Source organism: Bos mutus, chromosome 3 (genome assembly GCF_027580195.1).
Source record: "Bos mutus isolate GX-2022 chromosome 3, NWIPB_WYAK_1.1, whole genome shotgun sequence".
Lineage (NCBI taxonomy): Eukaryota > Metazoa > Chordata > Mammalia > Artiodactyla > Bovidae > Bos > Bos mutus.
Window position 1 is genome coordinate 103048145 of NC_091619.1, and position 15370 is coordinate 103063514.

Genomic DNA, 15370 nt, shown 5'->3' on the forward strand with positions numbered 1-15370 from the left:
CTAGATATGTTAACATAAATCTTTGACTTATCACAGTCTAATGCCAGTGGTTCATTTTACCCCTTTTCCAGTTATGCTAAATATTTAGAACACTAACTCTACTTACCCCTTCTATTTCTTATTCTTTTGTTCTTTGCCATATCTTGTCTTTGATTTGTTTTAAATCCCACAAATTTTTATTATTGATTTGCATTCATTATTAATACATATCTATCCTTTCCCTGAGGGACTCTTCATTTCTTTTTGCATTTTTGTGTTTCAGACACTTTCTTTCTGTGTGAAGAACTCCCTTTTAAATGATCTCATATTTTGTTTGTCTGAAAAAGTTTTTATTTAACATTAAAAATTATTTTTAAAAACTTTTTTTGGAAGTGACTTAACCATCAAAGAAGCTCAAAGAGTACTACAAAGAAATCCTGTATGCCCCTAATACTTGGATTTATTGATTTTCAGCAGTTACTATTACAATTTTCAGAATTTTCTGAGAATAATTTACAAATGTCATGTTCCTTTACCCTCCAATTCTTCAGAGAATAGTTCCTAATATGTAAGAGAATAGGATATTCTCTTATGTGTTATGTGCTAAGTCGCTTCAGTTGTATCTGACTTTGTGCGACACTTTGGGCCATAGCCTGCCAGACTCCTCTGTCCGTAGGATTCTCCAGGCAAGAATGCTGGAGTGGGTTGCCATGCCTTCCTCCAGGAGATCTTCCCAACCCAGGGATTGAACCCTGTCTATTACGCCTCCTGCATTTACCACTAGTGCCACCTGGGGAGCCCATTCTCTTATATAGTAGCTATCAACCACAGGGATTGTAACACCGATGCACTTATCTAAACTAATCTAACTCATATTCCAGTTTTATCAATTGTCAAACTAATATTAATATTATTTGTAGCATTCCCCCTGGCAGGTCTACTTTTGCATTAGTTGTTATTTTTTAATTGCCTTGTGTCTATTATACATTCTTAGCCTTCTTTGCCTTTCATGACAGTTATTTTTTAAAGATCAGAAGCTAATTACTTTATAGAATATTCCTCAATGTAGGTTTCTATGATGTTTACTCATGATCAGATTTAGATTTTGCTTTTTTTGGCTGAAAATATGTAGGTGATATATTGTTAGATTTTCACATATGGAGACACATAATGTCTATCTGATTCTTATTGGTGACATTAATTTTAATCACTCAGTTAAGATGTTGTCCAGTTTTTCCACTGATAGCTACCACTTTTTACTTTTGTAATTGCTTTATGGATAGATGTCTTGTAACTGTGTAAATTCTATTCCTTATCAAATTCCATCCCCATAGATTTAGCGTCTGCATCAATTAGGATCCTGGCAGAAGACAGAACACAACAGTAATGTGAACAGGGAAAATTTAATACATAGAATTTTAACTGGTAAAATTTTAACTGGTAAAACTGCTGAAAGGGATAAAGAGAAGTCTCTGAGATCTAGAAATAGGAATATATATATATATATATAAATTTATATATAAAGGAGCTTCTACCTTGTGGCTTAAGAAGAATACACAGGGGCTAAGGATTTAGAAGATACTTCCCTCCTTCCTCCTGCTCTTCTCCTATCTTCCTCCACCAGAGAAAAAAAGACTGAGCTCAAACTTTTTCAAAGAGGGTGTGACTGCCACAAGAATACAGTTTGTTACTGGGAGTAGGGATGGAGCCACAGGCCAGAGCTCTCCTAGAAGTGGCCACTGGGTGGGGAGAGTGTGTGTAGCCTGAGTATGTGACCATGACTGGTCCACACCAATCAGCTGGCTCTCCGCCTGAGTAACTAAGGAAGGAGAATTGAAGTCCCAACCTAAGTGCCTTCCTGCTGCCATCATTTCATTGCCCTGGTATCTCCCTCTATTGGAAATGCCTCCCACTGTCATCTGCTAAAGAGACAAGTTTACAGGGTAAGGAGAAACTTGTAGCACATCCAGACAAATGATCTCTAAGGCAGAAGGGAAGGCCATTTCTGCAGGTTTGGGGGCTGGAGTGGATAGCTGTAAATTGATTGTTGCTAGACATTTGAGTGACCAGTTCATCCACTGAGGGGTGGGGAGTAAGACTGGGGAGATTGCAAATGGGCATTTACTACTATTTAGGGTTTTAAGGCATTGTGTTAATATGAGATACTTCATATACATCATCCCAAATCTTCCTAAAAACCCTGAGAGATGAGTGTTATTCCGTTCAGTTGCTCAGTCCTGTCTGATTCTTTGAGACTCCATGGACTGCAGCATGCCATGCCTCCCTGTCCATCACCAGCTTCCGGAGTGTTATTAGCCACATTTGATGCGAAGAACTGACTCATTTGAAAAGACCCTGATACTGGGAAAGATTGAGGGCAGGAGGAGAAAGGGATGACAGAGGATGAGATGGTGGGATGACAGAGGATGAGATGGTTGGATGGCATCATCAACTCAATGGACATGAGTTTAGGTAAACTCTGGGAGTTGGTGATGGACAGGGAGGCCTGGTGTGCTGCAGTTCATGAGATCGCAAAGAGTCGGACACGACTGAGGGACTGAACTGAACTGAACTGAATAGATGAGGAGCCTGAGGCTTAGAGTGGTTAAGTAACTGCAAGGCACTAAATGAGCAGTGGGCTCAAAATTAAAATCCCAGAGCTTCTGCCGCCAGATCTTACTAAACTATCATATTTTAGATGGCATTTAAATTAATGTGATTCTCCTATAGGCCCACCATGTGGATGCCTCCAGGGCAGAACCAAAGCTGGGTTTCTGAATTTATCCTGCGTGGCTTCTCCAGTGACCCCACGACCAACAGGGCCCTCTTCAGTGCCTTCCTTCTTCTTTTCCTGAGCTCAGTCCTTGGCAATGGGCTCATCATCACCCTGATATGCCTGGACACGCATCTCCACACTCCCATGTACTTCTTCCTCTGTATCCTCTCCCTGCTGGATATGGGCTGTGTCACCACCACTGTGCCCCAGATGCTGGTGCATCTTCTTTCTCGATCTCAGACCATCTCCTTTGCTGGTTGTTGGCTACAAATGTGCATCTTTGGTGCCGTGGGCCTGACTGAGTGCATTTTATTTGTCGTCATGGCCTTTGACCGGTATGTGGCCATCTGCTATCCACTGCGTTATACTGTCATCCTCAGCTGGGGCCTGTGCACACGACTGTCAGCTGGGACCTGGGCCTGTGGTTTCTTCTTCTCTCTGATCCACACTTTTTTCACCATGAGACTGCCATACTGTGGGCCCAACATGGTCAACCACTACTTCTGTGAAGGCCCTTCAGTACGAAATTTGGCTTGCGTGGATACTCATGTCATTGAAATGGTGGATTCGGTCATCAGTGTCTTCATGGTTGTTGCCCCACTCTCACTCATTCTGGCCTCCTACATCTGTATTTCCCAGGCCATTTTCAAGATTAAGTCCATGCAGGCCCGCTGCAAGGCTTTCTCCACCTGTGCCTCCCACCTGACTGTGATCACATTCTTCTATGCTCCAGCCATCTACATCTACATGAAGCCCAATTCGAGGTATTCCCCTGAGCGAGACAAGCAGATCTCACTCTTTTATAATGTCTTCTCTGCCCTCCTCAACCCTGTGGTCTACAGTCTGAGGAACAAGAACATCAAGGGGGCTTTTCTCAAAGTGATGGGTAAGAGTAGAGTGATCTGTTGAATTAGAAGACAGGCAGAATCTAAGATAGAATGCCCAATATCGAGAAAAGGTGGAGTATCTATAATGTATGAAACCAACATTATACATGTGAACCAATGTAGTATTTGGTCAGTTGAACAAAGGTGGGAAATGAAACTAACATGGCTATCTTGATCAACTTGCTACATTATGGTGCAATGAGAAATAGCTCCCTAGTCTTAGTGGCTTACAACAGTGAAAGTTCATTTATTGTTCATTTTCCATGTCAGTTGTAAGTAGACTGTGATCTTCTGCCATTTGATTCTTGGATCCGGCCTGAAGGAGGAGGTCTTATCTGGAAATGCCAGTCTTATGACTGAGAAAAAGGAATAATGGCTGAAATATTAACACATGATTTGTATTAATACTCTCAAACATTTGTTAATGTTTTAATTCATTTTTCCCTTAAAAATTTTTTTGAATTAGAGGATAATTATTTTACAATATTGTGATGGTTTCTGCCATACATCAACATGAATCGGTTATAGGTATACATATGTCCCCTCCCTCTTGAATCTGCCTCCCACCTCCCTCCCTAATGTTTTAATACGTTTTTTTTGAAGAATCTGACAGAATAATCAGAAAAAAATAGAATAATATGTTATACAACAGGTTAATGCAAAGAATATACAGCATGGAACCATGTGAGTAAAATATGTATGCATAGGAGAAAAATACAACTTATGGCAATATCCTATATAAAATTATATTTTTTCATTGTTCAGTCACTAAGTCATGTTTGACTCTTTGCGACCCCATGAATTGCAGCACCCCAGGCTTCCCCGGCCTTCACTGTCTCCTGGAGTTTGATAAAACTCATGTCTGTTGAGTTGGTAATGCCATTCTATGTCACAGTAGGTGGAGTGACTTGTGAATTTTCTGTGAATTCACTTGTGAATCTTGTGTGATTCTTCTCACAAGAAAAACTTGTGAATCTTCTGTGAACCCTAAAATATATTAGAAAAGCATAGAAGAATAAATGTTATTGCTTGGGTGCAGCCTACTTGGGGCTCTGAGCCTGAGACTTAGCACGGGCATCCAACTTTCTTTCATGCATCATTGGTGACCCAGATCGTGGGATGAGTCAATTCCAATATTTCTTGAGCATTCATTAAGATGGATCCAACCAGTACCAGGCCCCATGGAAACCAAGACAGATACATGGAGAGGTTTACAGTAAGGAAATTATAATATCACAACTGGACATGGAACAACAGGCTGGTTCCAAATAGGAAAAGGAGTACCTCAAGGTTGTATATTGTCACCCTGCTTATTTAACTTCTATGCAGAGTACATCATGAGAAACGCTGGACTGGAAGAAACACAAGCTGGAATCAAGATTGCCGGGAGAAATATCAATAACCTCGGATATGCAGATGACACCACCCTTATGGCAGAAAGTGAAGAGGAACTAAAAAGCCTCTTGATGAAAATGAAAGTGGAGAGTGAAAAAGTTGGCTTAAAGCTCAACATTCAGAAAACGAAGATCATGGCATCCGGTCCCATCACTTCATGGGAAATAGATGGGGAAACAGTGGAAACAGTGTCAGACTTTAATTTTTTGGGCTCCAAAATCACTGCAGATGGTGATTGCAGCCATGAAATTAAAAGACGCTTACTCCTTGGAAGGAAAGTTATGACCAACCTAGATAGCATATTCAAAAGCAGAGACATTACTTTGCCAACAAAGGTCCATCTAATCAAGGCTATGGTTTTTCCTGTGGTCATGTATGGATGTGAGAGTTGGACTGTGAAGAAGGCTGAGTGCTGAAGAATTGATGCTTTTGAACTGTGGTGTTGGAGAAGACTCTTGAGAGTTCCTTGGACTGCAAGGAGATCCAACCAGTCCACTGTGAAGGAGATCAGCCCTGGGATTTCTTTGGAAGGAATGATGCTAAAGCTGATACTCCAGTACTTTGGCCACCTCATGCGAAGAGTTGACTCATTGGAAAAGACTCTGATGCTGGGAGGGATTGGGGGCAGGAGGAGAAGGGGACGACAGAGGATGAGATGGCTGGATGGCATCACTGACTCGATGGACGTGAGTCTGAGTGAACTCCAGGAGTTGGTGATGGACAGGGAGGCCTGGCGTGCTGCGATTCATGGGGTTGCACAGTGTCGGACACGACTGAGTGACTGAACTGAACTGAATTGATGGTTCCAAAGCACTTACTGAGAGTTATAACAGGGCTGGGCTCGGTGTTGATTTGAATGGATGTGTTCTGCGGCATCAATGATGTGGCAAAGTTCCAGACAGCAGTTCCAGAGGGTTTCAGGCAGAAAGTGAAGGGTCCCATGGGCTGTTGGTGTTCCCTCCATCTGAGGAAAGGATAGGAAGCTATGTGGCTGGTGGAAGGGACTTCCAACTATTGAAAGTTTCCTGCTTTATCTTTGTGGAGAAGGGGACTGCCTGGATAATGGGGAGGAGGTCTTCCTGGTTTTTGGAGTTCCTTCCAGAAGGTGCAAAGTCTACCTGGTGGCAAAGTCTACCTGGTCCCAGGGACCAGGGTAATGGGGAGATGAGTCTTGTGGCTAAAGTGTGATGAGGTTTATTTTTCTTTCATTTAGGACAGATAGTAAGAGAGTTTGTAATTCAGGATGATAGATTTTACCTTAAATAGAAGCAACCTTAATTTTTAAGAATGAGGGATAAGGAATGGAGTAGACAAGAGAGGGTAACACAGCATTTGTAGAGTATCAATGAGGGGATTGGACTGAAGAGGAACACTCAGTAGAGGAGAGCTAGGTGTAATTTCTGAAGGTGCTAGACTTGATGGTGGCAGTGAGCGGGGAGATGCTGAAAGATGTTTTGAGGGAAGAAGTAAGAGCATCTGATAGCTTGGCTTGTAGGTGGAAAGGGGAGAAATCAAGGAAGTTATCAACATTTTAAACTACTTGTACCACTGTCTTTGCTTGCAGTCCACTGATGGGGGCCATTGATTGTCAACTGTTGTCACCGATCCCTGGCACTGGTGACAGGAAGTCACAGCCCTTGCCCTCATGGACATTTACAGTCCACAAACCAGCCGTTCTTAGAAAGTGTATAGACACTTGGGAGTATATAGTGTATAGATACTTAAGGTTAAAAATGTTATTAATTAATTCTCTGTTAACTTGGACTTTATGAGAGTTGTTGGCTTTTGTTTTATTTTTATTTTTTATTTTTCCCCCTGTTCCCTTGAACAAAGAAAACAGCAAAGTGGGTCATAACACCATTCTGTCTGGTGGGACTCGGGTCATCTCTTTGGGGGAAATACTTTGCTGCTAAACTGAAATGTCAGCCTCTCCAAATTCTTTGCCCCTTTGACCCATTTCTACACTAATGATCTCAAGGTCTGACATCATTAAATTGGTTGGTAGATTGGTAAATGGGCAGATTGGTAAACTACCACTTATATGCTGTGTTTTGCTGTGCACGAAACTTAAGTCCCACAACTCTGCTTTCTCTGTTTGCTGATCCCTATGCAAATAAAATTGCAGACTAGATGAAATGGATAATTTCTTAGGGAAATGTAGATTACCAAAGTTAAAACTTTTAAAGATAGAATGTTTAAACCAGCTAATTTGCATAGGAAAATAAGAAAACAAGAGAAAGCTATTAAATAACTACTCCATAACAAGATTCAGAGATTGGTAGCGAGAAAGTTTGGGGAGAGGGGAGACGTATGTGGATGAACTTCCAAGTGGACATCAGCTGTGTGTGTCCCACATGAATGTTCATGAAAGGGTATCAGCTACAGAAGAGATAAATCAGGGGGGAAAAATGACACGCTTTCTGGATGTCATTCAGGCTTTCTCCCCAGACACTTACTGAGTAGGCACGTGAACAAAATGTCGGTGAAGGCAAGGATGGAAGCTGTCCACGTGGGCTCAGTGCATGGACTTCCCTTTTCTGTGGCTGACCTGGCTACCACTGCTGATGAGTGCTTCTTCAGCAGATAGCAGAGGTCAGCTATATGGCACCATTCCCCAGGAGAGCAGGCCGGCACATGATTATATTGGATCTCTTTCATCATGGAGGGGGCAGTGATCTGTCTTCATAGGAACAGGTAGATTCTAGATATGCTTTTCTTCCCCTGATTATAGACCTTTTGCTAGCATCATTATTTATGAATTCAGAGTGCCCAGGCCACTATCAAGGAACCCCCACAGCATTGCATCTGGTCAAAGAACTCATTTTACAGCTTTGGTCTCATAGACTCAATGGCCTTATGTAACTTCTAACACTTAGAATAAACTGCCCTAACTGAAAGGTAGAATGGCTTATTAAGACTCCGTTATTGCTGTTTGCAGGTAACAATGCCTTGAAGGAATAGGCCCCTGTCTTACATACTCCTTTAAAGCGAGCATGGGACGTCCATGGTGGTGTAGTGAGTAAGAGTCAGCCTGCCAATGCAGGGGACTTAGGTTTGACCCCTGGTCTGGGAATTTTCCACATGCCATGATGTGGCAACTAAGCCCATGAGCCACAACTACCAAGGCCATGCTCGAGACCCCATGAGCTGCAACTTCTGAGCCTGCACCCCCAACTACTGACACCTGCCAAGTTCTAGGGTCCAAGAGTCACAACGAATGAGCTCCTGTGCGGCAACTCCTGGAGACTGCTCCACGACAGGAGCAGCCACTGCAATGAAGAGCCCATGCACTGCAGCTGGACAGTAGCCCCGCTTTCTGCAACTAGAGAAAGCCTGTGCAACAACAAAGACCCAGTGCAGCCCAAAATAATATAAATAAAAAAAATAAAAGTAAGAAATAAAGTGATGAAGTTTATACTTTGAGTCAGTGACTATATGACACTGGTTCTCCCATAGCTAGAATGCACGGACCCTGGAAATGGGAGTGGATGCTCTTAGTCTTACACCCAATAACTCACAGAATATTTGTTCCCTCTCCCAGGAACTCTGACCTCTGCTAACTTGGAGATCTTCATACCCTAGTAGAGAGTGTTTCCGCTGGTGGACAAAACAGTGATGTCATTGAATTGCAATTTGACGTCATCTTGAGACGTTTGAATATTAAATAGATTACTGTAAGTAAAGCATATAAGAAACAGTACCTGTAAGGTTCTGCTGTTATTGTTATGGGCTTCCCAGGTGGCCCAGAGGGTGAAGAGTCCGCCTGCCAACGCAGGAGATGCAAGAGACACAGATTAGATCCTTTGGTGGAGACGATCCCCTGGAGGAGGAAATGGCAACCCACTCCACTATTCTTGCCTGGGGAATTGCATGGACAGAGGAGTCTGGAGGGCTACAGTCCAGGGGTCACAAAGAGCCAGACACAACTGAGCATGAATTATTATTATTATAATTATGATAATCATTTTTTGTTGTTGTTCTTATCATTGTTATTACTATCCTATTTGCTTGTCTGACTGACATGTACTTTCATTGGCTCACACAAGATTTATAGTCTTGGGGGATGCAAACCCCAGGAATGAAGATGCTGAGGGCAGGCATGCATGATAAGATACCTACATTAACTCATTATTACTAGACAGATGAGCAGGTCTTTCTTAAATTCCTAGAGAGCAAAGGAGAGGAAGGAGCATGGGTCAATGGAATGAGTCCATGGCTGGGAGGCAGGACTTCTAGGTTCTGATTGCCTAAGTACCTCAAGCAGGCCAATGACTTTGCTTCTCTGAGCTTTAATTTTCATGGCTGTAAAAGAGAGTAAGGAACTGGACATGTTGACCTTGAAGGCCCTTTATGACTTGAGCACTGAAATGACCAAAACCAACATCTATGACTCCCTCAGGACTTGGCCCATGGCAAGGCTTCAGTAAGAGTTTGTCATCATCACCATCACCTGTGAAATGGGGACCATTACACCTCCCTCCCAGGTGTGCTGAGAAGACTTGGTGAGAAAAGGCCTGGTCAGAAAAGCTTTTTCACACATAAAAGAAAAAGCTCTGTGTGTGAAGATGTCCCAAAGGACCACTAAGACGCTTTTGATCATTACCACCTCCTGCCATTTCCCTCAGCTCCTGCTGCAGACTTAAATCCAAAGAAGTTTCTGGGGCACCTGTCTTAGCAAAGGAAAGCTAATTTTCACAGAGTCCCTCCCAGAGGCACTCTCAGCCTGGGGCTAATTACAGAGAGTCCCTGGATATTAGGATTGCCACAGCCCTAGCTTTTCCTCTCTTGGCAGCCCACCCTCTTCTCCTTGAGGCCAGTGGGCTCACCTGGCTCAAAATTCAGCATACAGAGTCTAGTCTTCTCCCTCATTCCAACCCCTCAGCTGGCCCAATGCCACCTGTAATCACAACAAACTCTGGGACAGCAGGAAGAATTTCAGTTAGAGTTCAGGTGGAGCCATAGACTCAAGCACTAAAGTCTGTGATATTAGACTTTAGTCTTTAGTCTTCAGATATTAGACTTTAGTCGCGCCGGGCTCTGTTGCTGGCTCTCCCATTATTGCATTATTGTTGCAGTGAAAAGGAGAAAAAAAGAGGAATGAATTTTCTTTCCTTTTCCTGAGAACAAAGAAGATAAAGAGACCAGTGAGCAAGACTGAACATTCCTAGTTTTTTATTTAACTGCTTCTAACTCTGCACGTCTGTAACTAAGTTTACCTTTCTGCCCTTCTATCTACAGGAGCTACATTTCTCACCGATTACCCTTTGACTCTGCTAAATACACCCTGTATCTGGTGCTCAACTTATAGCACTCTCCCTCTTATTCGTTGTTGTTGACACAGTCACTCAGTTGTGTCTGACTCTTTGTGACCCCATGGGCTGCAGCACGCCAGCCCTCCCTGTCCTTCACTATCTCCTTTGAAGTGAAAGTCGCTCAGTTGTGTCCGACTTCTTGCGACCCCAAGGATTATACAGTCTGTGGAATTCTCTAGATCAGAATACTGGGGTGGGCAGCCTTTCCCTTCTCCAGGGGATCTTCCTAACCCAGAGGTAAAACCCAGGTCTCTGGTATTGCTGCTGTTGCTAAGTCGCTTCAGTCGTGTCTGACCCTGTGCGACCCCATAGACAGCAGCCCACCAGGCTCCCCCGTCCCTGAGATTCTCCAGGCAAGAACACTGGAGTGGGTTGCCATTTCCTTCTCCAATGCATGAAAGTGAAAAGGGAAAGTGAAGGCGCTCAGTCGTGTCTGACTCTTAGCGACCCCATGGACTGCAGCCTACCAGGCTCCTCTGTCCATGGGATTTTCCAGGCAAGAGTACTGGAGTGGGGTGCCATTGGCATTGCAGGTGGAATCTTTACCAGCTGAGCCACAAGGGAAGCCCAAGCATACTGGAGTGGGTAGCCTATCCCTTCTCCAGGGAATCTTCCCATCCTAGGAATTGAACCCAGGTCTCCTGCATTGCAGGCAGATTCTTACCAACTGAGCTATCAGGCAAGCCCTCACCATCTCCGAGAGTTTGCTCAGGTTCATGTCTTTTGAGTTGATGATGTCACCCAACCATCTCAACCTCTGTTGCCCTCTTCTCCTCTTGCCCTCAATCTTTCCCAGCATCAGGATTTTTCCCAATGAGTCAGCTCTTTACTTCAGGTGACCAAAGTATTGGAGCTTTAGCTTCAGCATCAGTCCTTCCAATAAATATTCAGGGTTAATTTCCTTTAGGATTAGCTGGTTTGATCTCCTTGCTGTCCAAGGGACTCTCAAGAGTCTTCTCCAGCACCACAGTTGGAAAGCATCAAACTTTGGCACTCAACCTTCTTTACGGTCCAATTCTCACATCTGTACATGAGTACTGTAAAACACCATAGCTTTGACTATACAGACTTTCGTTGTCAAAGTGATGTCTCTGTTTTTTTAATATGCTGTCTAGGTTTGTCATTGCTTCTCTTCAAAACAGCAAGCATCTTTTAATTTCATGGCTGCAGTCACCTTCTAAAAGTCTGTCACCTTTTCCATTTTTTCCCCATCTATTTCCTATGAAGTGATGGGACTGGATGCCATGATCTTTGTTTTTTGAGTTTTAAGCCAGCTTTTTCACTTTCCTCTTTCACCTTCAACAAGAGGCTCTTTAGTTCCTCTTCACTTTCTATCTTTAGGGTGGTATCATCTGCATATCTGAGGTTATTGGTATTTCTCCTAGTAATCTTGATTCTGGCTTGTGATTCATCCAGCTGGGCATTTTGCATGATGTGCTTTGCACATAAGTTAAATAAGCAGGGTAACAATCTACAGCCTTGACATTTTTCTTTTTAACATGTCAGAAAGGAGGTGACCAAACTGCCAGACTCAATTACTGGGTTACTGTGCCAGCCTATGACTGTTTTTGAAACAATACAAGAGGAAGAAGACAAGACCCTCACACCTTTGTTCCTCATCATTAACTCCTGACTGCAAGCTTTTATCTTATATAAGCCCCTAGATTTCTTATTGGAGGGGAGTCTTACAAGCAGGAGCCTACTGCGTTCCCCTCTCTGCTGGATGAGAACTAAAGCCACCTTTCTATTTCCTTCAAACCCTGTCTCTGTATTTTTTAATTTGGCTTTGGAAGACAAAGCCAAGATTTTGGCCAGCAACATTATCTAGTTGCATGGTTTTAGCCAAATCCCTCATTTCTTCTGCTGGAGAGGAGATTGGCTACCCTCTCTAGTATTCTTCCCAAGCGGCTTAGCTGATAAAGAATCTGCCTGCAATGTGGGAGACCTGGGTTTGATCCCTGGGTTGGGAAGTTCCCCTGAAGAAGGGAACGGCTACCCATTTCAGTTTTCTGGCCTGAAGAATTCCATGGACTGCACAGTCCATGGGGTTGCAAAGAGTTGGGCATGACTGAGCGACTTTTGCTTTCACCTTCATTTCTTCCAGGTCACATCACTTTACTGGGATATGGAGGGTAGGATGAAGCTTGGCAGTCTTTAAGTAATTCTGTCATTTAAGGAGACAGGATGGCCTGAGTTTCATCTTATCTATGCTCTTGGATTGCTTCTGACTTCAGGCAAGTCACTGCATCTCCTTGGACCTCAGTTTCTTCATCCATCCAATGGACAGATAGGTCCTGCCTGGCTTACCTCTTCTGAGCAGAAGTGAGGGTCAGTGACATGGGGGAAGAGGGCTTAGGGCATTGGCTCAGGGAAGAGTTGGTTATAATTGCCATTCCTGTTCTCAACAGAAGGATTGACAGGGCAAGTTTTCATCTGTCATGAGTCCTGGACCCAACTCCCTCTCCTTCCTGAATCTCTGGGCGCATCAGGCTGGAAGATGTATGTGTATGTATGGGTTGAGGGAGTTGGGGAACAGGAGAAGACTCCCACAGTTTAGTCCTCTGAGACTGTAGCTGAGTCTGAGGAAGAGCTGAGGATTGCAGGGAGCCCTGGGATCAGAGTCCGCCCCTGCCAGCCCCCTAACCCCCCTGCCCAAGGAACCTGAAGTACCCGGATGGAATCCTCAGGTACTCCTAACCCCAGGGACAGTTCAGGGGCACACAGTGGATCAGAGATGCCATGAAGGAGGAAATGTGTCCCCTCCCTGTAAGTTGTGATTCCAGGAAGAAGGAATGGGAAGGGGGATCAGGAAGTAGACACAGGGAGGGGACTAACTTTCATGAAGTGGTTATTCTGTGCTGAGCATCGGGCTCACGTGTACCATCACTGGATCTGCATCATCACCTGTGAGAGAAGAAAAGCGTCTTCTGCATTTTAGGGAAATGGAAACTGAACCTTGCCTCAGAAGACAGAGCCAAGTGGGGGTAGCAGTGGCCTCCATGTGCTTCTGGGCTCCTCCTGTTATCAGCCTTTCTGATCTTGTTTGGAGAAGTTTCTTACTCTTTCTGACACTGTTTTCTTATCTGTCAAATCCCTGCCTCCCAAGGCCTGTGCAAAGTAGGCTTTGAGTGAGCTTGGGCTTCATCCCTAAAGGTGGGAGCCAGTGGGGCCTGGGAGCTCCCTGAGTGCAGAGCTGGTCTTCCATGTGCCATGGTCAGCCCTGCTGAGGGCTGTGAGGAGGCTGGCGAGGGTCCAGAGGACAGTGCCAGGCTGTGTCTCGCTGTCTGGGAGCCTCTGCCAGGGCCAGGCAAGAGGACTGGGCTGAGAGGGTCTGAGCTGCTGGGCTGGGCTCCTCCTGGATGAGGGTCGCTCATTGCTGGCTCCCCCAACCCCTGGCAATAGCAGAGTTGGAAGCCTCCAGCACTAGGTCATCCTGAGACGTCTGGATGCAGTCTGAGTCCTTAGGACTCAGGACTGGAAGCAGCAGTGTGCTGGGAAGCATCTAGCGATAAATTCTGGGAGGTGGGGAAGAATTCTGACTTATACTGTTTTCTGGATTCTGTGTTGAGTAGATACACCCGTCATGGCCAGATTTCAAGCAAACATGATATCACTGAACTCAGACCTAGGGATAGATGTTCAGAGCACTCCATGATTAGATTATTTCCACTGTACAAATCCAGTAGATTCAAACAACTGTTAGAACACAGAGAACAGATATCTGGATTGTAGTAGAATAAAGATGTGAAGAGTTTTCAGTTTTTTTTCTCTAAAATTATTTTTCCATATGGACAATTTTTTAAAGTCTTTATTGAATTTGTTACAATCTTGCTTCTGTTTTATTTTTTAGATTTTTGGCCACAAGGCATGTGGGATTTTATCTCCTAGACCAGTGATCAAACCTGAACCCCATGTATTCAAAGGCAAGGTGTCAACCACTGAACCACCAGAGAAGTCCCCCGGCTTTTGTTTCTAACCTCTGGGTTTTTTTTTTTTTTTCCTGTAAATTGAATTTTATTTTCTTTTTTCACCCCAAATTATCGAGATTTAATTGACATATAATATTCTGTAAGTTTAAGTTGTACAATGTGATGAACTGATATGTGTATATATTGTGAAACTGTTACCATGATAAAGTTAGTTTATGCATTACTTTGGGCTTCCTTGGTGGCTCAGATAGTGAAGAATCTGCCTGCAGTGTGGAAGACCAGTGTTTGATCCCTGAGTTGGGAAGATCCCCTGGAGTAGGGCATGGCAATGCACTCCAGTGTTCTTGCAGGAGAATCCCCATGGACAGAGGAGCCTGGCAGGCTACAGTTCATGGGGTTGCAAAGAGTTGGACACAACTGAGCAACTAAGCACAGCACAGCGCATGCATTGCTTCACCGCACCCCTACCGTTTCGTTGCTGCTCTTATAGTGAGAACGTTAAAGCTTTACTCTCATAGCGACTCTCCAGTATACAGTACAGTATTGTTAACGATAGTCACCATATTGAGGGTTAGATCCCCAGAACTTATTATCTTATAACTGAGAACTTGTCCCATTTGACCAACCTCTCTCCATTTTCCTGCCCCCAGCCCCAGGCCGCCACACTGTACTCTCTAAGAGTTGCATGTTTTCAGATTCCACGTGTAAGTGAGATCATACAGTGTTTGTCTTTCTCTGCATGACTTACTGCACACAGCATTGTGCTTTCAAGGTTCACTGAGCTTTGTTTCTAACATACTTGAATTAATTACTGTTTATGTAATTTAACTTTAATAATGACCTCATTTAACACCGTTCCACACACTTCTGAAAAGTCAGTGATTGACTCCGGTGACCTGTGGTTGACTGGGCAGGACCTCTGTATCCAACCTTCTCTTCCTGAATGAATGGAGAACCGAGGCCCAGACAGAAGGCAGGACAGGAGCTGAGTCATGGGAGGCGTGGGCAGGACCTATGCAGGGCTTTCAACACGTTATCTCATTTAATTCTCCTGCAACCCCAGAATGTTAGGGTTATTAAGATATCATTATC

The 15370-nt window shown here is 44.0% G+C and overlaps 1 protein-coding gene across 36 annotated transcripts in view; it reads left to right on the forward strand.

Moving 5' to 3' along the window:
- LOC102286905 (olfactory receptor 2A12) overlaps window positions 1–15370 on the forward strand; it is a 151219-nt gene that overhangs the window by 16009 nt on the left and 119840 nt on the right. For 8 of the 36 annotated variants that reach the window (XR_011463737.1, XR_011463734.1, XM_070368297.1 and 5 more), the window contains exon 3: window positions 8579–8711. The exons of 26 other annotated variants lie outside the window; for them this stretch is intronic. The gene's annotated coding sequence lies outside the window, so the exon portion shown is untranslated. Of the gene's footprint in view, window positions 1–3394; window positions 3520–8578; window positions 8712–15370 lie in introns of those variants that run through there. 2 more of the 36 variants (XM_070368299.1, XR_011463738.1) reach the window with 2 other exon arrangements.